The sequence below is a fragment of the Aptenodytes patagonicus genome, chromosome 18 (assembly GCF_965638725.1).
Source record: "Aptenodytes patagonicus chromosome 18, bAptPat1.pri.cur, whole genome shotgun sequence".
In the NCBI taxonomy this organism is placed as follows: Eukaryota; Metazoa; Chordata; class Aves; order Sphenisciformes; family Spheniscidae; genus Aptenodytes; species Aptenodytes patagonicus.
The window spans coordinates 10,404,287-10,430,770 of NC_134966.1; the positions used below are offsets into that span (position 1 = coordinate 10,404,287).

Consider the following 26,484-nt stretch of genomic DNA (forward strand, 5'->3'; position numbering starts at 1 on the left):
CCCGCCCCGCGCCCCTCCGCGCGATGCCCCGGGGGGCGGCGGGGCTGGGGGGGGGGGGGGGGTCGGTGCCCGGGTCCCGCCCTCCCGCGCTCCCTCAGCGCCGGGCGGGAGCATCCCCAGCCTTTTTGGGGGGGGGGGGGGGGGGGGGAGAGGGGCGGCGGCGGGGGGTGGGACCGGCCCCGGGGGGGCCGGTCCCACCCCCCGCCGCCGCCCCTCTCCCCCCCCCCCCCCCCGGGTCGCGCAGCGGGGCGGCCCGGTCCCGTCGGGGCCGGCAGTCTGCGGCGGCCGCGGCTGCCGTCGCTGCTGGGCGAGGTCAGGGAAAGTCCATGTGAGGAGCGGCTGGAATCACTTCCTGCTGCCGCCGCCGGGACCGCCGGCACCCGCCGCCGCCGCCGCCGCCGCCGCCGCTAGGCCCAGGGCAGCGTCCATGGGGCCGGCGCCCCGCAGGTGAGCGCCGCGGCCGCCCCCGGGACCCCCCCTCCCCGGGGCGGGAAGACGAGGTTGGGGTGGGGTGGGGGGGTCCGGTGCAGTTACCCGCAAGTCAGCGCACCCAGCATCCCCCCCTTTAATATTTCAATAAGTGTACACCCCCCCCACACACCCCCCCCCGATATTAAAACTCGCGGAAAGCTGTGCAACACACCAACGCGGCTCAGCCCCCCCCTTTTTTTTTTTGGGGGGGGGGGGGGGGGAAGCGCACACCGCGCCTTTAATCTTAATCTTTCATTATCACACTGCGGTTACCCAGAGGGAGGGTTTGGCTCAGCCGACCCGGGGTGCGGGGGGGGTGGGGGGGGGGTGGATTTTGGGGGCGGGGAGGGGGGTTGTTGGGAGGAGGAAGGGGTGACCCAGGGGTGCCGGGTCCCCCCTGCCCGTGGTTTGGGGGTGAATTGGGTTAGTTCCTGCTGTGTTTTCAAGTCTCGCACGAATGTGGAAAATCGGGTTGTTATTATTAGAAATACCTTTCTGAAGAGGCTGCGGAGCTGGCTGGATATTTTATTTTTTAATGGCTAAATGCAGACGCAGGCTCGTACTTTCTCTCCCGGGGGAGGAAAACGCTGTGAAAGGGGAGATATTAGAAAACAAAACCCGGCCGAACGCCTAAATTGGGAGTTCAGGAACGACCCCTGAGGGCGTTGGGGCGCCCGGTGCCCTCCTCACGCGGCTGCGGCCGGGGGCTTGCTGTGGGACGGGCGGCTGTGCCCCCCATCCCAGCACGTGAGGCCCGCCTGTCGGCGAGGGGCAGGGCGTTCCTCCGCTTGTTGGCCTCTTAAGCGGGGAAATATTGGGGTAGGTGGTTGGGTTTTTATTGGGTAAGCGCCTTTCCGAGCGCCGGCGCCTTCCCCTGCCTGCTGCAGTCCGCAGCCTGCTGTAGTTAAAGTGCGTTCGCCGCGCTCAAGGACTTCTCCAAACATCTTCCCTGCTGTAGGAAAACAAAACGACAGCAGTACATTGCGTGCTGCGCTCCGCCGGGCTCACCCGTACCGACCGACGGCAAAGCGCAGGATCGCTTCCAGCCAAGTCTCCATTACCCGCTGGGTCATTAATTTGAATATTCACTTTTTTTCCTCCTTTCCGGAGGCATTTGCGAGGTTGCGGGCAGCTTGATGTGCTTCGCGCCTGCCAAATGTTTGCCTCGCGCCCCGCGTTAATTGAGGGGCTGGCGTGCCGGTTTACCTTCTCCAGCTGAAATATTAAACAGTAGGAGAAGCCGAAATCGGTAAACAAACCGGAATGATTGCTGCCCTCTCGGTGGCACGTCGGCCTCTCGGCGGTGATAGCCGCGGCGGGTCCGGGGCGGCTCCGCCGGCGGCTGTGCGAACCCCGCGGGGTTCCTGGTGCCCGCTGGGTGCCGGGGGGGGCCGAGAGAACCGGTCCCGCTCAAAAGCGTGGCGTTGAAGCGCATCTAAACCCAAATTACCTGCCTTATTCACAGCCTGCTATTCAATAAAACCCTTCAACTAAAAAGAATAAAGCTGAGCTTTTCCTTATTAGCTGAATGGACGTTGTTTGCCCAGCCTAGGACAATAAGTCTGTGACCTCAAGGTGTGGATAATGGAGGTAATAATGGTTTGATCTGAAGACCGCAGCAAATATAAAATAATCGGGGATCTTCTCCTCCTCCTCCTGGGAATAAATGTCCTTCCGTAGCTGTAACTACTGGGGGTTTGGGGTTTTTCCTCCTGTAGAGGCCTTATAGTTAAGGCTTCGTGGGAGAAAAGCGGTAATATTTGGACATTAATGGGTGGGGATGGATTTCTAGAACTTAAAATTTGTCGTCAAAGAAAACTTCCGAGGCTTGCTGAATAATACGAGCCGTTGGGTAGAAGTCAGACGTCAGTAAGTGCCTAAGCGGGAGGTCTCCGCGTGGTTTGAAGGGGCCCGCTGGGGCGAAACATGCGGTTTGTGCTTTGGCCAGGCTGCGCGCTTGCACGGGGCAGCGTTCCCCGCGCCACCTTCGGTTCCCAGCCTCGGACCCCCTGCCCTGGGCGCTCGCCCTTCAGGTCGGGACCGCGTTTTCTCTGCTGGCGAAGAACTGGCTCCTGGGGAAATTTTCCCTTTCCGCCCCTCCTGCCCGAGCCCTGGCCTGGGGCGCGCCGTCGGGAGCGCTCGGTGTGCTCACCGCGGTCCGGAGCTGCCGGCACCGGTTGGTTTTGGTTGTTCAGGTCTCCTCAAGGTTTTCCCGGAGTCCTCCTTTGTTCCTAGAAGACGGACACCTTTAGATGAGATGCGTGCGTTGGTGCTCTATCTTGTTATTTTGGAAGCGATGTTTTCAGCGCCCTCCTGTAATGCGAAAGCCTTTTCCCTCCCCCCGCCGTAACCCTGTGCTTTCCCCAGGGAGCCTCCTTGGATTTGGGGCAGGGGGGCAGATTTCGGTTCCTCTCGGCGGGTGCCGGCGACAGGTCAGCATCCCCGTGGGGCGGTTGTGCTGCCCGTCCAGGGGGGTGCAGAGCATCCCTACTGCTAGTAAGTCCAGAAAAGGAAAATCCCCTCTCCTTGAACTTGAAGGCGCCTGCCTGTAAAGTCCGGGTAAGTCCTTTCCGGACTAGGTTTCGGTTCAAATCCCGAGCCGAGGTGCCAGGAGGTGCGAGGCGGCTTCGCGGCATTGCCGGTCGGCGCTCGGGGACGAAGCGCCAAGAAATCTCCTGCGAGAGCCCGTTCGACTCGGTGAGATGCGGGTTTGCTTCAGAGAAACCCCCAGACTGGCATGCGCTTACCCGACCGGGGATGCAAACCCTCTCGCCTCGGAATGGAAATATTTATTTTAGACCGTCTTCTTACGAAGTCTGATTTCCCTGCCAGGCCTTCCGGAGGCTCGCGCCGGGCTGCGGAGCTCTGCGGGGATGTGCCGTATCTGAGAGCTGGCTTTATTGACGTCCTAGCACTTAAATTGGTACGCGGCTCTGGGGCGCGTGGCGGAGGGTGGCGGGGATCGGGGAGAAACGTGGCGAAACAACCTGCGGAAGGGCGACGTGACTCCGCTCTCGCTTTGCTCTGTACAATGCCTGTGTTTAAAAATACCCGGGCCTGACAAAATGGGGTTAGAAGGAGGCTTCAGCCATGGGTCTGAATTTTCCCCGCTTTTCTGAGCCAGCCAGCTTTTTAGGTGGGGAAATCGGGTGGGCTGTGCCGGGTTGAAAGGAACAGGTCCTGGAGAGCTCCAGGGATGCTGAGGAGCAGGGGGGGGCCTGCACTTTAATTGTCTCCCCCCCCCCCCCCCCCCCCCTTTTCCAACATTTCTTTGAGTTTAGTTGAATGCAATGAAAGAAATAAAATAGAGGCATTCAGCTGGAGGAAATTAAACTGAATTTTAAGTTCCCTGCCATACTTAATGGCTTATCTTGCTGCAATTAGCCTTCAAATCGGGCCCGAGCCCGTGCTCGCCGTCCCAGCCCATCTATTCTTCGTCTGGGGAAGTGGAGGCAGATCCGATAGCCTTCAGCACCCAGCTGGGATGGGCACACCTAAAAGGGGCGTCATGTGGGTTTGGTGGTTGTTTTTTTTTTTTTAAATCAAGCCTGTAGAGCGATAGAGAAATAGGTGAAGCATGCTTAAAAGAGGGTGAGGCTGTTGGTTTTCTCTACCTGACTTTATTTGCGAAGTGACAGGAATTTTGACAGGCTTTGTGTCTTTTTTAGCAAATCAAGTGTCATGCCAGGTTTGCCTGTGGATGAGATCATTTGCAAAATATGTTTCCCGGCTTGCTTCAGGCATAATTCATTGTGTCAACTGCAATTGCTCATTTGCAATGAGCAAATTTGAACTGTGATTCATTAGCGTTTTTGGGTTTTGGTTTTTTTTTCAGTTCAACTCGTTTTTAAGCAAATGTTTGGAGGCAGAACAGAAATTAAAAAAAAAAGATTAAATCCTACAGTCTTTGTATCCATAAATGCTGCTGTTAAGGGAGAACTTGCTAAAATGCCGCGATCCCGGGGAGGGAGACGCAGTCCCCGGGCGAGCTCCGCTGTGCAGGATTGCGCTCGTTTTTGTCATGTGGCTACTCCTAAATGGGGATGGAGGTAATAAAAATCGGACTGCTGGGACGGAGCCTGCCACGTAGAGCCCTGGATGATGGAAGAAGCGTGCGGAGCTTCCTCCTCCTTTTCCCTGGCGGGGGGGGGGGGTGGTCAGCCTGCTGAAGGTACCACACTCTTCCTCATCCCCGGATTCGGCTGGGGCGCAGGCTGCCCTACGGATGGACTGGCGGGCGGGCGAGGGCAGGAGGGACAGGGGGGCTGCTGGTATTTGCAGCCCGTGCACAACACCAGCTCTTCCTCTGAGCTCCTCGCCGGAGGAGGCGTTGGGGCCGGTGGTGACGAGAGCAATTAGTTGTTCGGCGTGGTGACCGAGACCCCCCGAAAGCTCGCGGCTCAATGGGATAAAATGAAGATAAATAGCACTTGGCACGCGTTTTGTGCTGTATGTGTTCCCGGGGCTGTTCACAGGCATCGCAGTTTGGCTTCAGTCTTTTTAGAGGTCCTCACATCAGACTTTTAAAAAAAAAAAAAAAAATTGCATGTCAAGTACATTTTTGTGTTCCGTTTCCTATGAAGACAAATATTTCAGTGCATTTTTTCCCTTAGGTGGGTGGATGGGGGGGCAGAAATCACTGCTGCTGCTTTGGCAGCCACAAACTACCCTCCAATAACAAATCGGTGTGTGTGGGCTGAATAAACTGATATACTTTTCACAAAAAGATTGATTTTATTTTTTTTTTAAACTTCTGAGAGATTATGAACTGTACATTTAAGCATAAGTAACTTGACAGGTTTTTTTTTTCCCCGTGCAACAATTCTCTATAAAGTACTTTTAAAACGTTTTTTTTTTTCCTGAGCGTTTGTGTATTCTCTCTCTTTTTCTCCCAATTTAAGATCTTTAAAAGCCAGAAAAAATTGGGAAAGGGGGAGAGAGAGCATAGTAACGTGGGGAGTCTGCTGACTTCTGGCTCGCCGGCGCCGTGCCCAAGCACTGCCAGTTTGCTTCGGCGGCCAGTGCCAGGAGCGAAGGGCAGCAGAGCGTGAGGGGAGGGAGGTGACTCCATCAGAGTGACCATATATAGTCACTGGGATGAGATTAAATACTTCACCTCCCGGTGTCATCCCCACAGCAATAAAGCCAATATCAGGATCTATTAATCACTTGCAAAAACAGGAGAAGAAAAACCCTCTTTTCTTTGCAGCGTCTCATTTGTAGCAATCAGGGCTCTTCTGGATCTATCGATCTGGGGAGAGGAGCTGGATGTTTTTCATCCCTGGGTGTCTGGAGACCGAATTTCGGCAGCACGGTGAAGCGCGTGCGAAGAATTGCAAGTTAAATATGACCGAGCTTGTGCTTACTCAGGCTCGCGGGCTCGGTGGCAGAGCGGTTTTGTGGAAAGGGTCCTGTGTTCGGGTGCCAGCGCTGGCTCGGCTCCACGCGTGCGTTCCTATCATGATATCCACTGGGGAAGCATATGGCAGCCTCGGTTATATATATATATTGTGTGGGGGTACATGGTTTACATGCCAGTTCTCTCTGTCATAGGACAAACATTTACACTCCGATTACATGAAGCATTAGGAAAACAAGGGTTAGGCTTGGAAATAACATAATTCCTTGCAGAGATGTTGTAGAAGACACTGTTTAGCGATGACATGGCAAAGGAGTGATAATGTTTCGGTGCTCAGTGCTTTCCAGGGCGCTAAGCTTTGAAGGGATTATGCTGCATAGAGGTGTAACATGCAGGTGTATAAATAAAGGGTTGGCATTTCAAGGCGTGCCATGCAGAAGGCAATGGCCAGGTGCCCAAAAGACATGGGGAGTGAGGTTTTATAGGTTTGAAGGTGGTGAAAATGACTTGATTTCCAAGGGAAGAGGCCGATGGGCCTGGCCAGCGTTGGGTGGGAGACCTCCAGCGGGACGGGACATGCCCGAGTGCCCTGGAGCACCGCGGACCCCTCCTGGGGAAAGGCTCTTCTCTCGGATGCAAAGCTCGTGGCTGAGATCCTGCTGGAATGAAATTCCCACAGGCAAGGGTAACCCCTCTTCGTAGGCGCCCCTTCACTGGAAACCTGCCTCAACGCTGCACCGGCTGTAGCGACCTTCACAGGACTAAATCCGAGTAGGATAATGTGCTTTTCGGTTCTGTTCTGTTACAGTTATGGTTGGAATGACACTCTCATTGCAAACTTAGGGGTTTATGATTTGCTAACGATTGTATGGAGGGTTTATATCACTCTGACTGGATCTTCCCCCTTCTAACACGTTCTGATGGACCGTGAAGTAAAACGCTGCGGTTTTTGCATCGCTCCTACAGCTGCAGCCCGGCCTCACAGGCAGGTGAAAGTATCTGTATCGCTCAGTCACTCATTTCTACAAAGAAAAGTTGTTTGAAACATCATCTGTCTGCTCGGCAATTATCTTCTCCTTTTGTGCATCCCTCTGTTTATCCATGCTAACATCATCAATACATGCCCGTGCTTAATGAAACATTACTGCTTAGGTTTAATTGTCTCCTAATTAAGAAGTAAAATAAAATTTTGCACGGTGGTTGTAACTGCATCTTTCACGTCTGTGAATGCTGCTGCGGCCACGGTACCTGCCTCTGCAGAGCAGTGACAGCAACGTCGGTGCCGTGCACTAGAGAGGGTGATGGACAACAGCAGCAGCAGAAGCCTCCTCTGAATCTGTGAATCACAGTGTATCCAGTGTATCACTGTGATTAAATTAGGTGAATTGCCAGGTTTAAAGCACACTTTTTGGATAAATCTGTGCATGCATTTGGTAATGCTGCCGGGGTCATTGCTTCAGCACAGCCCCGCTAAAAGACACGTATCTGGGGTCGCGCTGGATATCTGGGGAAGGCAAAGGCAGGGCTTGCAACTGGAGCGCTGAATTTTTGACTCTTGTCTGAGCACAGTTCCTACTCTTAATGCATCATTAACGGGCTTTTCTGCATTTCATGCAGTTCCCATTACAGCACTCGGTTCCGTCTGTTAATTTTGGTATGTTGGTATTTTTGTTGTCAGCAGTTCTTTCTTTTTTGAAGCATATAAAACCGTTAGTGTGAAAGAAGATTAAAAAGATACATTACAATTAAAATGTTAATGAAATCGGCATCATACAAGTTTTGAAACCATTTAGGCATTAATCTTTCTTGGTCTTACGTCCATTAACTCCGGCGATTCTTATTCTACACTGACCCCTGCTGAGAGAGTCGTGCTATAATTGGATTTTAAAAACTGGGGGGAAGAAAAGGAGGGAAAGAGTAAAGCCTTTTAAAAAAGTAGAAGTTGGGAAGCTTGCGTTAGCTTTCTGCATGGGTGTCCATGGAAATGAAGCTGACAGAAAACAGCCTCAGAGCTCCACCGCTCCCCTGCCTGCAGCCTGCCTGCGCTCTCCCCAGCGGGGCAGGTCTTGCCCGCGAACTGCCGCTCCGCAGCCTGGGAACGCCGGCGTGCGTGGCTGGGGCAGAGCCCTGGGAACCGCCGGGCTCGGCTCCTCCTGGGCGGCTCGCTGTCACCGTGACCTTGGGCAGGACGCGAGCACCGCGCTCCTCTTCGCTTTGCCCGAGTGAAACGTGAGAAGGGCCGTAGCGGGATGGTGGGAAGCCTTTTTAAGGCTCTTGGAGGAAGGGAATGGGAGAACAGCAAGTCATCACTTGCCGTTACGGCTTCAGCTTTCCCCCATTCCTCCAAAATAGTATCTCTACAGTTTAACTGTTTTTGTTTTTTTTAAAATAGTTTTTTTGCAGCTTACACAATATTTGGATGGGGGCCAGCCCCCCCCCCCCCCCCCCCCCCCAGCCTGCGGGGTAGGCGAAAGAGGAGGATTGACTAATTCACAGGCTGTGTAGTGAATCGAACGACGGGACTTCTTGACTCATCAGACAGCTCCCCGGATCCGTGCCACGGCTCCGTCGGGGCCATGGGCTGCGCTCGGCCGCCCCAGCCTCGCCAAGCCTCCAGCCCATCCAGAACACTCTGTGCCGGTCGGCCCGAGGCTTAGACTCGCTTGGCTTCTGGACACCTTCTCCAGAGCTTTGCCCCGTGCTGTCCAAGAGCTCCACATCTCCCGCACCTCCTGTGGGATGCTGGAGAAGTTGGGAAGGGCAGGTCCTTTAGTGAAGAACGCAACTGTCCTTCCCAGCATCAGGACGGGGCATTGACTTGTTAACAGGGTGGGTGTGCTGCTAACGAGGCAGTGATGCAGCTCATGAGTGGACGAGCTGTGAAGTCGAAGGATGAGCACGTCCCGATGAGGGAGTTGGAGTGGAGTACCAGCCCAGCTTGCGTTTATGCTGCAAGCATGAATTAAAAAAAAAAAAAAAAAAAAAAGCTAAATAGAAATTTGGAAGTTGCAGAGCTGTCATCTTCCAGCTGCTCCGCTCTCCTCCGAGCTCGCTGTGCCGTCGCATGGTGCTTTACTGCGCAGGCACGCGAGCGAGGGAGAGGATGCTGGCGTGTTGGCCAGCAGGCCCGCTTGAGCAGAAACATCTGCAGGGGTTGGGAGAAAACGATGGCAGTTTCTTGGGGCTGGTTTCATGCCTTGTGAAGCGAGCCATGAAGCACAGAGCGTGCTGCTGGCACCTCATCACAGGGACTCGAATGTTGGACGGCCGCAGCGATGGAGGCGCTTTCTTGGAGCTCTGAACTAGCTATTCACACACAGCAGAGGCTGGGGTTTAATTGTTTTATTCCCTTTTTATGTGGATAAAAAAATAATTTATACTGTTGTTGTTTTGTGTCAAGTGTTCAGGCATCACGTGAATTTATAACCTGAGAGAATTTGGGATGAGGATCCAAAATCATCTTATTTGACAGGAATGGGGGAGGCCTCGCTGGAGTGTGACCCATCCGTGTCCCAGCTCTGCTGGTCAGATGAACTGGGGGTGTATTGCTGGCACAGGCGTACCCCAGGGTGCCGTTTTGTGCCCGTGGGTGAAACCAACGGCGTTTTTGCCAGTCAAGTTCAACTGCCTTTGGGGATGGGAAGGGAAATCACCCCACCAGAGCGACGAAGAGACCGGCAGAATATCCTGGGGCGTTCGACCTCTGTCTCTGCCTTCCCATACTGTGGTCCCATGGGGATCTGGCACGAGCAGGGAATTCCCGAGGGCAGGTGGGCTGGGGGGTACCCGAGGGGTACGTGCCAGTCTGGTCTGGAAGCCCTCAGAGATACAGCCAGGTGATGACCACCACAGAGACGACCACCCGGGAAGGGGATGGGAGATGGGGCATCTGTGCTGCACGCTCCTGCGTGGGCATTGAGGCTTCCCGTGCGCTTCCATCTCTCAGCCTGGTGGCAGACGTGCAGGCAGGGAACAAAGAAATTACTGTTTGAAATTCTTGGCTTATTTTATTGATGTGCACTGGCAGTTGTAGGCCAAGGAAGAGGGAGCAAAACGAAGCAACCCCAAATGTTCCCAGTTGTGTGCTCCTGGCCCAGCACGCAGGTGGGATTTCTAGCAAGGTGAATTTCTGTGTTGCAGACTGAGCAAGAAGCACACCAGAATCAATATCTGGGTAGTCCAATAAAATCTGTGGGAATTTAATTTCAAGTCATTTCAAGCAATCTAATAACTGGTCTTTCAGATGGCTGTTGGGTGGTTTGTTTTTTCTTTTTTTTTCCGTTGGTGTTTTTTGTTGTGCAACTGTAAAAATGTAGATTGAGCCCAAAGTACATGTAGTGCTTTGGTTTTGCAATGTAAGCGTCGAGCCCAAGGCTGGTTTACTCCGGAGTCGGGCAGCGAGGGCTGGAGACCCCATATTGCCAGCTGGGGTGGCTTGGCTCTGGGTCGGTTTTCAGCCCCACTAATGGTGGCAAGGCTTCTGCTTCCAGACTGCAATGCTGATTTCAGCACACAGGCAGCTTTTATATCCTTGCGCGGCAGCGTTAAGATTTCTAGCCCTGTATCCGTGAAAATTCATGAACCGGTTTGGGGAGGAGCCCGTGACGTGTTGTCCCGTTCTGCTTGCCAGCGGGCACCAGCCTGGAGAGGAGCACGGGAGCCGGGGGCATCTCGAGCCGTTGCCTTCTCAGAGCCCATCACAGCTGTGAGTAAGGTCAGTTGATACCCTGCTGTCAGTAACACGTGTGTCAGCGTTTATCCCTCTCCCTGGGCTTACGCAGGCTGCCCAACGGTCCCCACTCGAGACCCTTCACAGACTTGGACAAGTGCCTGCGCGTTTCCTTGGGAGCCGGTGGGCGCTTCTGCAGAGAGCAGCTGCACGCACCTGAGCCACTTGGTATCTTCATGAATATTTTTACAATCAAATTTAGGATTATCATTTATCTTCCCCTTAAGGTCCCAAACGGGCTGTTGTCTTGTTTGTGAGTGGCCTTAGGGGAGGTGTTTCCTGCAGTACTTGCTGACTGATCTGGATTCGGCACAAGAAACGGCACAGAAGGGAGGACTTAACTTTTTGCTCTTTGGAAGGGAGCTGAGGCTGGGGCGGTGGGACAGGAGGGCAGCGCAGCTTGGAGGAGGTGGAGAAATAAGTGGTGAAATCACTGCGTGTCCTCGGAGGCAGCAGTCACGTGCGTGGCAGGGCTTGGAGCTGAGCAGTCCTGGCAGCGGTTGCACTGCATGGATAGGTTGTTTTCTGCAGATAGCCCAGAGCTGTTTGGTTTTTACCGAGGCTCGCAGATCTTACCGACGCCACTAATTAATTTTTTTACCAAAGTCCAGTGGATGCTTTTAGAAAGATCCAGTCTGTGCTCGCCCGAGCGCTGCTGGGCCGGCCAGCCCCTGCAAGGAGGGATTGATGGCAGGGAGCTGCTGCCTCGTGGCAGCTCCTGCCCGAGAGATGAGAAAAGATCTCCTGGAGGCTCTCGGAGATCACCTGCCTGACACCGTGATGAGCTCCGGGCAGACCTCGCTCGTGGTCTGCATCCAGAGCAGAACCTGCAGTGTGAGTGTGGCTGGTTCAGGCCCTGCACCCCACCACAGCTCGGCAGAGCATCGAGCGTTATTTTCTCTGCTTGGCCACCAACAAAATACAGAGGACCACTACAGTGGTACGTGTGTCCGCTGGTGATGTCCACAGCGCATCATGTTGCTTTTTAAGTGATTTTAAAGAACAAAAATATTCCGGTAGCCTTCACTACTGTTTTGTAAGGTTTTGTATAGTGAAAGTCATGATTTTATACCACCTTGAAAAACAAATGCAGCCCTTGCACCTCCAAACTGGTATTTCCCCCCCAGATGCTTAAAGCGGTTTATATACAGTTCAATTGCGAGATATTTATAAAGCAACACAAATTAATGCCGAGTGCCAGCCCAACAGGAGCCCTGCTCTCGCAGCCTCCCTCGACTGTGCAGCATGGGTACGTGCTGTCGAAATGTCTTGGGTGTCTCGCAGACGGTGGGTAAGCTGGCTGTCCGCTCCCCACCCTCCAGCCTGCTCCTAGCCTCCTCCTCTGTGTCTCAGAAATGTTATGTAAAACGCAACGTGCAGCATTAGCAATAGAAATATTTGGTTCAGGCAGTTCACGAGGCGGTTCCCACACCCTTGTGATCTCCCAAGCGCACATGCGGACGGCTGCGGTGTTTGCTGGGACTTTGGAGAAGCTTTCCCTCTTGGTGTCCAGGTGATGGCTCTCAGGCACACAGGAGGTGGGTAGGGGGCGTATGAATTGTATTTGGTGGTACCACCCACCGATATGGATGGATGTGTCAGTTTGGGGAAGGAAGAGAGAGATTTGCTTGCAGTTTTTGAAAAAAAACAAGTTCCCAATGCTGCTTGCACTGCTCGGTGTCCCTGAGTGGTCAGGGCATTAGGGGCTTCACCCCGGGACCCACCGTGCTGCAGCATCACGAAGAAGGATCAGTTTTGATCTGGTACTCAGAGAGGTGGGCAAATTCATGGCCACGTTGCTGTTCGCAGAGACTCTTCTGCAGGTTTGCTGGAGACACAGCTGGATGTGGCCGGAGGTGTTGGTGGCTTCGTGAGCGGGGTGGCCGCCTCTTCATGGGCTTTCTGTGCGACTGCATCCCCCGCGAGGCCAGGCTTCCTCGCCACGGTCACAGCTCGCACCTCCACAAACGGAGTCAGCTGATTTTAAATCTGCTCATTAAAGAGTTGTAACGAGTTCTGTGCCCAGCACCAGGTCTGCGGCGTCCAGCAGCCGCTCTGCGCCCTGAGCCCGTACTGCCGTTCGGTGTGTGCCGTGGCCGCGGGCACGGTCTGCCCTGGGGCATGAGAGCCTGGGGCAGCCGCTGATCTTTCCCTTCTTCCAGTGTTGCGTCCATCGCTGGTTTTCATTTCGGTCACCGTTACACGAGTTTTGGAGCTGCAGAGGAGCCTGGTGTCCCGACCCCAGCACAGAGACGAGGACGCTGCTGGTGGTGTTTGTGGTGGTGAGAGGGCGAGGCGTTTGCAAACCCGTTCGAGGAAGCCTGTGATGAGGCGTAGCAAAGGGACTGCTTGAAACTCGTGAAAAGGTATGAAAAGGAGAGGATGGGATGGCGTGGAGGATTGTTGGAGGATTAGCCTGGGCTGCTTCCAGGCGGGGTGTGCTGGGACCTGACAGTACCCTGCAGAAGCGTCTGGCCCCGCGGTGTGCTGAGCAGCAGGGCGGGGATGGAGGCGTCTGTATCCACAGTGCCAGAGCGTCTGTAGGTACAGCCTGCTGTGCGAAGACTCAATGCGCTGAAGGCCCCGCAAACACATCTGAGCGTGTACACGGGCTAATGACACTGCGACAGCCAACGCCACCAAGAAATGAGTGTCTGCGAAGATGCTCCCCTAAACACTTTCTGGCCGGTCTGTGGTCTGAGAACCTGCCCTGGTTGTTCTTCTCCTGCCTGTCGCTGAACGCGGTTGGACAAACTCTGCAAGTTACCAGAACTTGTAGGGGAGAGGAACGATCGCAGGTCTCTGTTATGATTTCTATACCGAGTGCAGCAGTTGAGCGGACACAACTGCCTCGCCGAGCTCACTCTGACATGCAAGAGGCTATTTTCTCCGTGCCTTGACTGCACAGATCTGGTATTTGAGTTTTAGACTTGGTTTTGTAGGTGGGAGAAAAACCACCCACCCTCAGTGCTGAATGATGGCCTGTTGTATATGTTAGAGACGTGGGTAGCGCTAGCTGGACTATATGTACTTTCCTCTGTGGTCCTGCGCGTGCTATGGGCAGAGGCTGGGGACACTTGCTTTCTGGGGCACATACCGGCGTTGGCACTGCATGGCGATGCTCTCGGCAGCACAGCCTACGCCGTGGGTTCTGCCTCGTGCTTTCCTCCAAATCTGAGACCGTTACGTCATTTGTATGATGAGAAATAGATCGGTCTGAAAGCGTTGTCTGTCTTCGCTTCATCGAGGTGCATGACTCCCTTATTTTATTGCCTTGTGCAAGGGCTGTCCCAAGAACCTCTCTGAATTCCTTTCGCAGTTTTATTTTGGTTCAGGGAAGGTTAGCTCAGGTTTAAACCACTTGGTTGTGGTTGTTAAGTCTTAGTGACATATTAAGCATTTAATATCCAAGTGCATTAGCTTCCCACCCACATCCCCCATTTGAGATGGGTTGAGGGAAATAGTCGGTGCCCACATCTAATAGGATGCTGCTCGGCGTGCCTGTATAAATGGCTTCCTCCTGGACCTCCTCTTCTTATGTTTAGTTCCTGACCTAATTAGGCATGAACGATGGCGTTAGCGGAGATCCTGTGACTGCATCAGACAACACCTGATCCCTCGGAGAGATTCCGGGAAGATTGCTGGCTGCCGGAGGGGACGCCTTTTTGCGCGGAGGGGACCTGGCAGTGGTGGCACGGTCTTAATTCCCGGTGCGCTGTAAATGGCTCTGCAGCCAACCGGGCAAAAGAAGAAACCCGGATAAACCAGTGTCACCAGTACCCGGTGGCAATTAGGGTATGCCCCGGTGCTGCCGCCTCCGCTCGGTGTTACCTTGCGGCTCGGCAGCGTGGCACGGCTTGGTGCGAGTACGGACGGGAGAATCCGCCTTAATTGCTGTGGTGCGTCTAATTGTATTACATCTTAATTTCTAGGTCCTTGCTTAACTCACGCAGTACATCAGAAGCTCTTGTGAAATGTAATGTGCTGGAGCATCAGCACAGGAAAAAGCTCTGCCTTCTGTGAAGCCAGACTGTTGCAGTGTAATTTGTTTTGTAAGATTTTGAAAGGCAGTGTTGCAATCTGTAACAGTAGAATAGTGGGAAGATGGTCAGGTGGTTCTTGGGACTTCAACAGACAGATTTCATGTCTGTGTGTTTTTGCAACACCTTTCTATAAAGGGAAACATAATTTAAAATATGATTACTTAGTGTTGTAACAGTCTTCTCAAACGTTTTTGCATTATGCAGAGATCATTATCAGAGGCTGATATTAACTTGCAAAGAATATTATGCAAATCATTCTCCTGTTCTTCTAAAAAGAAATTTCCTTCATAATGCAAAGCGTGACAAAAAAAAATTGTGCAGAGGCTTTTGGCAAAATTACATTCAGAAGATGTAACAGTTTTTCTGCTTACTAGCACAATCCATTTGTGCCTTTCTACTGGATTTTCTCAACTCAAGCTGATAAAGGATGAATTTTAAAATGAGGGCTGCACCGGGGGGGAGGATATTGTACCTCATGGGTTCAGGAATAGACGGGGAGGCTTTTCGCGTTTAGATCATTGTTTCAAACCTGTACCGGTAGGCACTGTGGGCTCTGTTCGTTTTCAGTCATTCATCGCTCTCTGAAATTACTTGGTGGTGTGTCTCGTATTTCCAACGGGCAGGGGCGCGCGGCATTGCCTTCACCACGAGCAGCGGCTTGTAGGTACCGGACTTAAATACACTTAACAGCGTCAGGCTCCCCAGACGTCCAATGTTAGGCAGTTACTGCACTGTTAAGGCTCTGTATCGCTGGTACCAGTAAGACCATCCTGAATGAGGGGCACTGCCTGGGTGATGGGGGGTTGGACCACGGACACCGGCGGTGGGACGGGTGGTCCTGCCCCGAGGCGGCCCGGCACTGGCATCTTCTTTGGGTTTCTCCGAGCATCAGCACGTTCCTGGAGGAGATCCTGGCCCTGGCTGAAGTCATTGTGGATTTTGCCACTGGCTTCATCCCTCCTCCACATTTGTTTTTTTTTTTTTTTTAGAAACTGGTTGCATCAGTTGAGAACTGTCCCTTTCTAATACAGAAACCAGACTGTACTAAAATCGAGGGGATTGTTTTATAGGTATCGGCTGTTCTGCTCTTATTAGAGATTGGTTGACAAGACCAGACCCTAATAAATATTGTAACTGGCTTAAATGACTGAAATATTTACAAGCTGCGGATTGCAGTCAAGAGTTGGAAAAGCTCATTTAGTGTAGAACCCCATTTTTCAGGCATTTAAGATCATTTTGAAAAACTGTAGCCTTTGTCTTGAATTTTTTTTAGGCATTTCTCAATACAAACGTGATTGAGAAAAGTCGGTAATATTCAGAGATATATATCGAATCATAGCGTCATAAAATGGCAGAGAGAGTTTTCACTAGCATGGAAATTGTCGGAATTTTTTTTCGTGTCTGGTTAGATAACTCAATGTTTTAAAATCAAACCAAATTAGATAAATAAGCTGGAAGTCGTAGTTAGCATTCGTCAAGCAACTTAGGCTGGATGTTCAGGCATTGACTGACTCCACCTCTAGCTGCAGGGTTTCCCTCTTACGAACGGGTGAATACTAATCCTTGTTTATTCTCTGCTGCAGAGAAATAGATTCATCAGTAGTTTTCGATCTTTAGAAGAAGCCCTTGGTGAGAGCCGGGCTGGAGCGCCCTGGGCGGGTGGATGTGTCTGTGCGATGTGCACGACGGTGCTCAGCTGGGTACCACCGTTTACACCTTGTGCCAACACGAAATACCATATTTCGGTGGCACAGAGGAGGACTTTTAATACCCCGAAAGTGGCCCCAGGGTGTGGTTGCGATGTGATAATTACAGCAGCGAGCGATTACAAGAGTTGGCTCTGCTCTGTGCTTCCCATCTCCCGGTATCCTGCTCGCCCCCCCGTAACGAGCTGCTGGTTGAGCGTGGAGATACGCGCTGGAACCCGCTGAATGAGTTACTGGGGAAGGACGACTTTTTATGTTTTTTAAAGATTGCGTGGAAGGGTGAATCGAAGTAGTGAGGTGGTGTACTCTAAACATGGTGGCAGGAAGGAATCTTTTTCTCTTCTGGGTTTCTTTGTTTCCTGAATGTTTTGTAGTGCAGCCTTGCTAGCGGAGCGGTGGTCAGCACGTTTCTGCAAATCTCTTTCTGGTATCCTCTTGAAAATGGTGATGCTGCCAAATGAAAATCAAATATTTAGCTCTAAACTTTCATTTTTTTTGTTCCCAAGGACTCCCTCTTTTGACTGTGTTTGCTTGTCCCAGAATACGGGCCGAGGAGTGGCCGGCAGCCGTCCCACTGAGAGCCTCTATCCCTGCAGATCCCGGGGGGCGTGCGGCTGGTAGACTTGCAGTCACCGCTCCTTGGGTTGTCCTGGGTGGGCTCCGTCCTCGGAGGTGGGCTGCGCTGCTGGGCTTGCTGTCGTTGGCTCTGCCTGTCCCGCTGTGTGCGTGCCCAGGGCTGGGTTTACCCAGGACAGCAGGGTTCTCTCTCACGCTGGACAACTGGTTTCTCTTTTCCCATGTTCCCCTCCTAATATACCCGGGAATATTCCCTATCAATGGGGTAGAGTGAATTTTGTTCCCCTGAACTGCTGCAGCAGTTAGGAAACTAAAAAAAGAACACCCCAGCCCTGCATACAAGTAGCTGGGCTTTTTCTTTTTCTTTCGAAAAAGACTGTAAGTGCAAAGATCAGGCGTGCTGTGTGGCAGCGGGCTGAGGTGTGACCCCCGGCGGGGAGCTGGGGCGTGTCGAGAGCAGCACCAGCACCCGCACCCACGGGAGAGTGCCTGGGCGCCCGCTCAGAGCACCCTGTTCCCTTTGGGAACCTGCCCAGTGACAGGGCAAAATGCTCAGAAAACTTGTCCAGGTTGAAGAAAGACCTCAGAGTCTTTTAAAATACAGTGAAATTCTCTAGACTCTAAATTATTCTTCCTGTAGGTAAGCCCAACCTCTATGAAGAGCTGCAGTATGAAGAAATAGAATTTCTTTGGGTTTTATAGTATTTCTTAGAAGAGCATTTGCAGCGCTAAATTTGCATTTGCAGCTCCTTCCCTTTGTCTTCCCCCCTTTCCCAGTTGACCTTATATTAGACTGTGCATATCAACAGCGGCTTTTATCCCCTGCTGCTCTTCACGAGGTTTTGTATTCCTACCTGCCTCGCTCCAACCACGTTCTTACCATCATGCATTTATAAAACCAAAGCAGAGGCCAGCATGATCTTCTGCTGTCTCTGTGTCTGCTGGAGGGAAACTCTTCCCAACAAACAGAGTGAAAATTGCAACTGGTTATGTAAATTACGGGCAAGGAAAAAAAAAATTATTCAAACCTGGTTTAATTTGTGAGTCTATGCCTTGGAAATAAGTTATACTAATACGTAGCACAGGTTATTCTAATGTGGATTACGGGCTCGCCCTTCTGCAAGCATGATGCTAGCTCACGGGTGTGGAAGCAGATAGTGCAACCTTGAAGAATCTTGTAGGACGTAAAAGTTTTAATTAAAAATCTGGCTTGGTTGAGGGTATTTTGGTTTAGTATGAATGTCTTCATTTCTTTTGAAAAAGAATTAAATGAAACCCTTAGTATTTTTTTTTTTATTTCTGCATATTTATTCTTGAAGTTGAAGCATTAGAAAATAATTGAGTAAAACAAAATCCACAAGGCTTCAAATTACCTCTAGCTTAATGTTTTATTTAAAAGGTTTGCTAACTGACATTCTTTATAATGAATTAGGTCACACGGCTCTAAAGAGTGTTGTGGGTTTTCTTTTTCACATTTAAATTTGAGGCTGCTTCCCTCGAAACTTGGGCTCCGCTGCTGCCGTGAACTGCCGTACAGTTGTGACTCCCAGGCTCCCCGGCTCGGGGAATCTCGCTCTAATTATTCTCAATCACACTAGTGCAAATGAATATATCCATGTTTGGAGGATCGAAGCGGCGTTGTCATGGCAATCTGCGTAAGGTCATGAGAAACTCATGGAATCTGTTCGCCGCCTCTCCCGGGAGACCTCTCCTACCTTTGCAAACCTATGGATCTGGGGGGTTGGGTAGTAACTTTAAAGCACAATTTAGTAAGAATTTGGCTGAAAGGATTCGCTGCTGAAGAGCAGGCTTGTGTTTCGCTGTGGCTGAGCCAGTGGGAGCCCTGGGAGCACTGGGTGCCCCCGAACAGCCCCTGCCTTTCAGCGGTTGGGGCCAATGGTGCCCATCGAAGGCGGCACAAATCGCCCTGTCCCGTACCGGGTAGCTGAAGGCGCCGCGGTTCGGGTGAAGCTGATCGCGGGCTGTGGCTCACGTCTCACGTGCTGACTAGTCATCTTCCTCTGGGAGCCGCAGCTCGCCAGATCCCGAGCCGGTACGTGGAGCGGGCTTGCTCCGGAAGGTGGGATCCTTATAAACCACAGGGACAGCGGAGGGGACCCGTTTGGTGGGCGCTGGTTAATGGTGCTCAGTGTGCTGGGATGGGCTCTGGCCTGGGTTTTGTTGGGAAAGGGTTTGCTTATGTGCAATTTAAAAAAACAGAAAAAACCAAACAAAAACCAAACAAAAAACCCCCCAAAAACCCCAAACCCCCAAAACCCCCAAACCAACTCTGCTTTCTTAATTGCAGGAGGTGATGCTAGCTGGAGCTGTAGCAATAGGAACCCCTCAAAGCTGTCCCCGTCCCCCAGCGTGGCTGGGGGGTGTCAGCCCGAGTCCGTCCCTTCCCTCCATGTCTGTAGCAGCGCAGGGAGCGATGACGGTGCCGAGTGCTGCAGTCACTGCAAAGGAATGTGGGCAATGGAATAAATGCATTGCTGGGCTGTAACTCCCTGGATCGTGCGTACCGCTCTGCCGCTTCCCGTGCATCGGGCGGGAGGGGAGTCACATAAAAAATATGTGAACAGTAAACACTGGAAGAAGTGGCAGAGGGATGTTTGCTTAGCCCTGCTTGGACGGGGCTCTCCTCTCCTAAGAGAGATAATGGCAAAGTCACAGGATGGTTTTATTCGGGTTTTGAAAGGTAAGAAATTGATAACAAAGTGCATCTACGTGGGTGCGCAGCAAGAGGTTTTATAGGCGCAAGTGTGAGTCTCTGTGCTTTTGTGAACTTCTATTTGTGAAACGTGTTAAATCTTAAATTAGAATTAAAGCTAAATTAAAAAAAAAAGTGTAAAAGTGATCCAAAAAGTTAGTTCATTTGTTTAATAACATGTATGGAAACCTTTTGCATCTTTGGACTGCAGCAGCAACACCGGTGACTTTATAAATAGCTTGTGTAGTAGGACAAATGAATTCACTAAAACTGGCATTTAGCAAATCTTGCTTTAGGTGATCCAGGTAGTTGTGGGTTTGTGGTTTTGTATTTCTAAGTTCTTTTTTGTTTTTAAAAAACCCCAAGCAACACAAACAAAAACAAAACCAAAAAAAAGTCTTATCAATAAGACAGCCATTAAAGCACTTTGATTTGCAGCTAAATGCATGTTAAACCTGCAATTCTTCTGCTAGCCCAAAGAAGTTATACACCCACACCCACACCCACACCCACCCCCCCCCCCCCCCCGCTTCATTTGAGCCTTTAGACAGGTTTAGCACATATGTATGCAGACTTTTTACGTTCAGGTTACTTGGTTTGAAAGATCTGACGTTCTTTAATGATTGATATCAATATTCTACAAAAAGCTGTGAGATCCATAGTTAAAATAAAAAAAAAAATCTTAAATTTTGTTGGCTGTAGAAGAGATGTGACTGCGCCTGTCAGGGTGCTGTGTAGGTCTGTTACATGATACGTGTTATCTACACTTAATTGCTTCTGGTTACCCCGCCTTTCAAGATTTTGAGCCTAGCCAATCTTGTCCTCTCGCACCCGACAGGCACTCACGGATCAGAGGAAGAAAATAGGTTTTCAGGGGTTTTTGCACCTTGCAGGTGTGCAGAGCGGTTCACCCTTCCCGCCCAAGGCCTGGCTTGCAGAGCCCCTGCCCTGGGCTGGGTTTACCCCTGCCCATGCAGGCAGTGGCCGTGGGGTGCCCTGGCACAGGGGGTCCCGCACACGGCGGGGGACACCCCGGACCGTCACCTCTGCCCATCGCGGGGTCCGTTTTGACCCGACTTTCTCTAGAACTTTACAAACATGTTGGATTAAAGGTTTTTAAATCAGAATTTTAGGTAATTGCTGTGAGTCAAAGAAGGGCTTCCTAGTTTCGAGTGTAGATACGAGTTGGGTTTCAAAAAACCCAACAAAACACTAAGCAAGTGGAATTTATAATGAAAGGCCTATTTACATTTAAAGAGTTATTTTAAATGATCTGTCTTTCTCTCTGCTTTCTGCAGAGGGACGGAGCAGAGGCCGGGCTGAAAACAAAGCTGGTTTTCTCAGCTGACCTTCTGGCACACGGGCTTTCTCATTTACTGCTGCCTCGGCATCCACACGCATGCACACAGGGCTTCAGCCCTTCGTCTTGGCACCTGCAGTATATCCGTTAACACTTCCAGGTCTTCGGGACTTGCTGAGAAGCCCTCTAAACAACTTCTGATCTACTCTGGCTTGTGTACCCAACGCCTGGAGAAGTGGGCGGCCAGCTGCTGTCCCGTGTGAGGGGCTCGGTGTGTCTGACGGGGTTAAAAGAGGCACAGTGGAGCCTTTGACGCTGAGAAAGCAATTAACGGCAACTTCTGCAATATTTAACATTGCTTCGAAAACCTCCCCTCGCATTGGCTTTTGTCGATCGTTTGGTTGACTAACACGTTCCTTTCAGCTTTGGTGACAATAACATGTGAGTAAGCACAATGCCCAAATTTCTGAACGATGGCTTGTGGCGATTTCCTAATTTCCTGAGTGAGCGCAGGCTTCTTGGTGTTTCAGTCCTGTGCCAGAAAGCCTATTTGCTCATACGAAGTTCTTCATTGTAATAGGAAAAAAATCAATTTGATTACTTTCATGTCAGCATGCATGTCTAATGGCTTAGAAGTTATTGCAGCCATAAAATATACAGTATCATTTCTCTCTCACTCTGAAATTTGACAGGATTAATATAGTCAGCATGAAATCTTAGTCATAAAGTCGACCATAAGTGATGGTAAAATTAGCTGCTGAAATCGTCTGCTTATGGAAAGCATCTTCTGTTTTTCCTTCTGGGAAAAAATATCAAGGGGCTGGCGTGCGGATCGGAACGGGAGTTTTCTGCGTTTCAGGCTCTCATACAAGTATGTCTGTTTCATCTCGCGCTCTTTTAACGAGAGAGACAGCGAGCGCTGTTCAGCTCTGTGATGTCCCGAATAGCCTGGAGTGCAGTTTTGCAGCCCCGTTCATCGGCTGGCCAGGCGGTGGAGGTGGTGGTGGGGCCGGGTTTCGCGTCCAGTGCGGCCGTGATGCGGGGGTCGTGGCTTTCCCGCATCCCACCCTCCCCTGTAAGTCATTCCCTGCGTGAGCCGAAGTGAGGTACGTTGCAGGGCCTGAAAAGCATCTCCCCCGTCAGAGGTCGGACTTGGGGTTAGAAACCGAGGGGTTGTGGTGTGGCCCTTTGACGGCGTGTGTCCTTCGGCGGTGTGTGGTATTTGCCTGCCCGGGGGTGGAGTGAATGATGCACCGATTTATCTCGTGCAGTGCGAGCCTTGTCGTGGTTGAAAAGCTGTTCCTCTCCGTGGGTCAGTGCTCCGGTGAGGTTGGAGGGAGGTGAGGTCCAGGAGAGCTGAGCTTTGCTCATGGTCTTCACCATGGCTCTTCCTGCCGGCGCAGGCAACCTGCTGCCTTCTACTCAGCGACCTGCTGTCCTCCTCGCACAGCCCCCTTGGGAAGCAGGCTGACCAGCTTCATCAGGGTGGGAGAAATGCCCCGTGGAAGGCTACCTTGCTCTGAGCTGAGACTGAGAAACCTCTGCTTGAAGCTGGGTTTCCTCCTGCCGAGTGACCGCGCTGGGTGCCAGCGGAGGAGCCCAGCAGATGGCCGGAGCAGCCACTCCTTCCTGCTCATCCACCTCCAAAACTGCCCTTGGAAGTGGAGATAAAGTGCTGAGGTTAGGCAGGGGGATATTTGCTGACAAGTAATCCTTCATCAGCCCAGCCTTTGAATTACTTATTAATGTTTTTGTTTAATGACATCTCGTTTCGGCTGCATTGTGTAAGGTGCCCATAGCTGTTTTTTCTGCTTATGAAGCTGGTTCCAGGAAGAAGTAAGGAGCTTGGGTGCCGGTATCTTTATTATCAACTTTAAAGTTAGACCAGGGGAAGACAGCATCTTGCATCCGGGCATCATTTACCCACCCCGTAAGGTCCAAGACCAGGGTTTCTTTGCTAGCCCTTGGCCTGTTTGGCTTTGCAAGGGGAAATTTCTCCGGCCTCTTGAGCAAAAACGTGTATGGTTTTACTTCTTCGGGGGGGCTCGGGGGTCCCTCCCCTCGTATCCAGACACTCCCGCCTCCGCTGGAAGCTGTTGTCCTGCTGGTTTCGCATGTTCCGCCTCCCTTGGCAGCCCGTTGTGAAAAGTTAATATCTGGTCATTGGTTTTGGCTGCATCTCCAAGGCAACTTCATTCATATGCCCGGCTCCCGGCTCATACCGATCTGGACATGCCTAGATGACTAACTCCCGTCTCCTGTTACGCCGTCCCAGAAGAGTTGTTAACTCCTTCGGCCCAGGTAGGTGGTGATACAACAGGGAATGGGCAGACAGAGCGGGTGGATGCCATAAACACCCAGCAAACCCCGACTTGCTCTGTTCCCCCTCCATCCTTTCTGCTTTGGTTTGCTTCCCAGTGCCCCGTCCAGCCTGGAGAGCAAAGAGCTCGTCGCTATTTAAGATCCTTTTCAGCGCAGAAAGGTCTCAGACTAAGTTTGTTTCTCCTGAAATTATCATGCTTCATTATTCTTTGGTTTGGGCAGAACGTTGACTTTGGGACCTAAACTTACTGAAAAATTTCATTTAAAAAAAAAAGAACTTGGCTGCACACTAGCAATACACTCTGAAATGCGGCTAAAATTTAATTTTGCATTTCATACAAGCTGAGGGGGGATTTTCCTCCGAGGGGCAGGCGATGCGGCGAGACCACTGCATTCCCGGCACGTGTTCGGGGTCTGCGAGCCCTGCAAGACAGAGCTGTAACAGGTTAAACGTGGAGACACCGGCATTGCTGCAGCGCCTGGTCCCTCCCTGATCTGCCTATTTCTGTATGGGTTTGTCAGATACAGATTTACAGCCCCCAGAGACTCCTTTTGATTCTCACCAAAAGATGTAGGAAGGAGGAAGATGAGCCAAACTCCGGTTTTTTTGCTGCTTGTTTCTCTCACGGCAGTGCTGCGAGGTGCTGTTGCACTAGATGATATGTTCTTATAATCCGCAGCGCTCGCTGGGATGGGTCCCGCAGCGCCCGGCGATTCCCCGTCAGGGCGAGTGGCCGGTCCCCAGGAGAGCATCAGACCCCGGGAAGGAGTGGGGCTGGGCGTGGGGCAGAGCAGGTCTAGCTCGCACCAGCACCAAGCAAAGTTTGGCTTGAGCTTGACGAGCATCGCGAGGATGCGATGCTGCACTCTTCCCTTGGTGCGTTTGAATACTGACGCCGTCCGTGTATCCGACCTGGATGTCGTGACGCTGCTTTTCTCGGGGGTCCTGGAGGTGATTTGGCAGGACCGTAGGCACAGGTAGGAAAAGCACATCGGGTTTTACTGGTCGCGTTCCTGTCCTCCTCGTAGCCTAAGTGGGGTATCGCAGCAGAAATCAAGGGTCAAGATAGCTCTGAGGATCGCCAAGGTGTACAAACTTGAAACCCTGTTAATTTTTTAACGCCTTATGCATTTTGGGAGATCCGTTATGCTGAAACATCAGGCAGAGAATTAAAACAGGCTGGGAATATGAACCTGCCGTGACTTGTGACTCTGCCTGAGTGGCTGGACGAGGCCGCTCGCCGCAGCGGTGGTGGTACGCTGTGGAAGAGTTAATTAGGGAAGTACCGGAGAGATCGCCCCAAGGACCTGGGGTACAGCTCGGTCGGAGACCCTTACCCCGTGCACCACGTATGAAACCCACTGTCTCGCCAACCTCCCTCCTCCAGGTGCTGCTTTCCCTTCCTAGAGAAGAAAAACTGCTGTAGGACTGTTTGAAATGTAGCTGCTATAACTCTTAAATTTTAATAATAGATTACCATTAGTATCAGCTTTATATAATGCACACCTCATTATTGCTTACTCAGAATAATTTCTCAGCCTCCTTATAGAACCTTGGAACTTTATTTGCTGAGTATAAAATATGCAGAAATGCATGAATAGTTTTAAGGCTTGGTACCCTAAACTAATACAGCATGCTTTTTTTTTTTCCTGCACCATGATTGAAGTCAAATTAACATATTTACCTTCAGTGCTCCCAGGAGTAGCATTAAAAAATTCAAGAGGTGATTCCGAATAGTCTCCGATTTACTGTGTTTAAAGCTGGATTTCATTTCTCAATAAAACCATGCAAACACTTGACTCCCTTTCAGCTTTGCAGCTTCTTTCCTTCCTGTGCAGGTCCTTGGACTTATCAACAGATGGTAGCAGTATTATTACCGCCGCGTTCCCAAAAGGAAGCTTTTTATTTTATTTTACTGGTTTTTCAGGATGGGGGAGAAAGCAGGGACAGAGAATAAGGGAGGGAATGAGTTATAACAAATAGCACAGAAGCGTAGCTGCTATTTTAATCTGAAATAAAGAAAAGTATCGAGCGTGATTTTGTCTCGCTGCCTGCAAGCACTGGTTCGCTGTGTAATGTTGGTTACGTTACCGTGCTCTGCCTCAGTTTATCTGTATGTGATAACCGTTTCCTAGGGCAAATCATGAAGCTTAATTTTTGCTATATGTTGACATCTTCCCAGGAAGAAAAGCCGTGTAAACGCAGGGGTAGGAAATGGAAATGGTTGCTTTATTGCCCAGTGGTTTCTTTATTCTTACCAACGATTACCCAGGAGCTGTCCTGCCTGTGCCGTGATTTATTCCTACAGCTATAGGATGCAGCTCCTGTAGCTCCCAGGATTTCAGACCCCACGACAGTCAGGTTCAGGGGTGCAAATTCGTGCCCCGAAGCCCCAGGCTGCTCCACCATCACCTCTGCCATGAGCTCCTCCAGGGAAGCACCGTCTCTTAAGCATGCCAGTGCTGCAGGGAAAGCTTCGACCCTGTCGGTTTTCCCGACCAGGTAATAAATGTTCTGGGGAGAGGGTCTGTGTAACAAGCCCCGGTACTTGGAGTCGGTACCCTCGGAGTGGAACAACTCTGCCTGAACATTTTGTTTACCGTGGACTAGAGATACTTGCAGCGGCTTTTTTTCCACGCCTGCTCCTAGATTAGGAAGTCATTTCAGCAGATGTTGTTTCCTAAGAAAATGGGTTAATGCTTGGTGGTTAGAACAGTGTGGCAAAAAAGCTTATTTGTGTGAGGTTTTGGCTAATTGCCTTGCAAGTGTTACAGAGCGTTGCAGCAAATTTCCTGGATTTCGCAATCGCGATGGTTCTGGTCTAACTGGCCAGAAAGATTTTCAAAAATACAAAAATAAATGGAAAAATAAAGACAAATCACTTGCCGTGTTGCTGTAAAAAGCTGAAGGACCTTAAGTCTGGGGTGAAAAGTCTCCAGGTGGCTGAGCAAGTAATTGAGACTCGGGGCTGAACAGATCTCAGAGTTTTATCATCTTTTAATTGATGAAAGATGGATGTTGCTCTGGGGCAGGCCAGAACAAGCCCCTCTTAGAAATAAGAAGTAATTCCCAGGCTTAGAGTTCCCTGGGAGAACTGGGATGTTTTTCCTTTCCAGTTCACGGGAATGGGAATGTCTTTGCAGGGTTCTTGCGCGGGGAGGGGAAGGCTGCCGGTGTGCAAACCACCTTCTGCCCCGAGGGCAGGCACCTCGGGAGGTGGTGGGTCTCAGCTCTGACGTGGAAGCTCTTTCTCGGCATGGAAAG

General features: G+C 51.3%; 1 protein-coding gene across 1 annotated transcript in view; it reads left to right on the forward strand.

The window, feature by feature from the left end:
• The first annotated feature begins 381 nt into the window (after window positions 1–381).
• Window positions 382–26,484, forward strand: part of NACC2 (NACC family member 2) — a 60,581-nt gene continuing 34,478 nt past the window's right edge. Inside the window, exon 1 of the mRNA XM_076355177.1 lies at window positions 382–447. The gene's annotated coding sequence lies outside the window, so the exon portion shown is untranslated. The remainder of the gene's footprint in view (window positions 448–26,484) is intronic.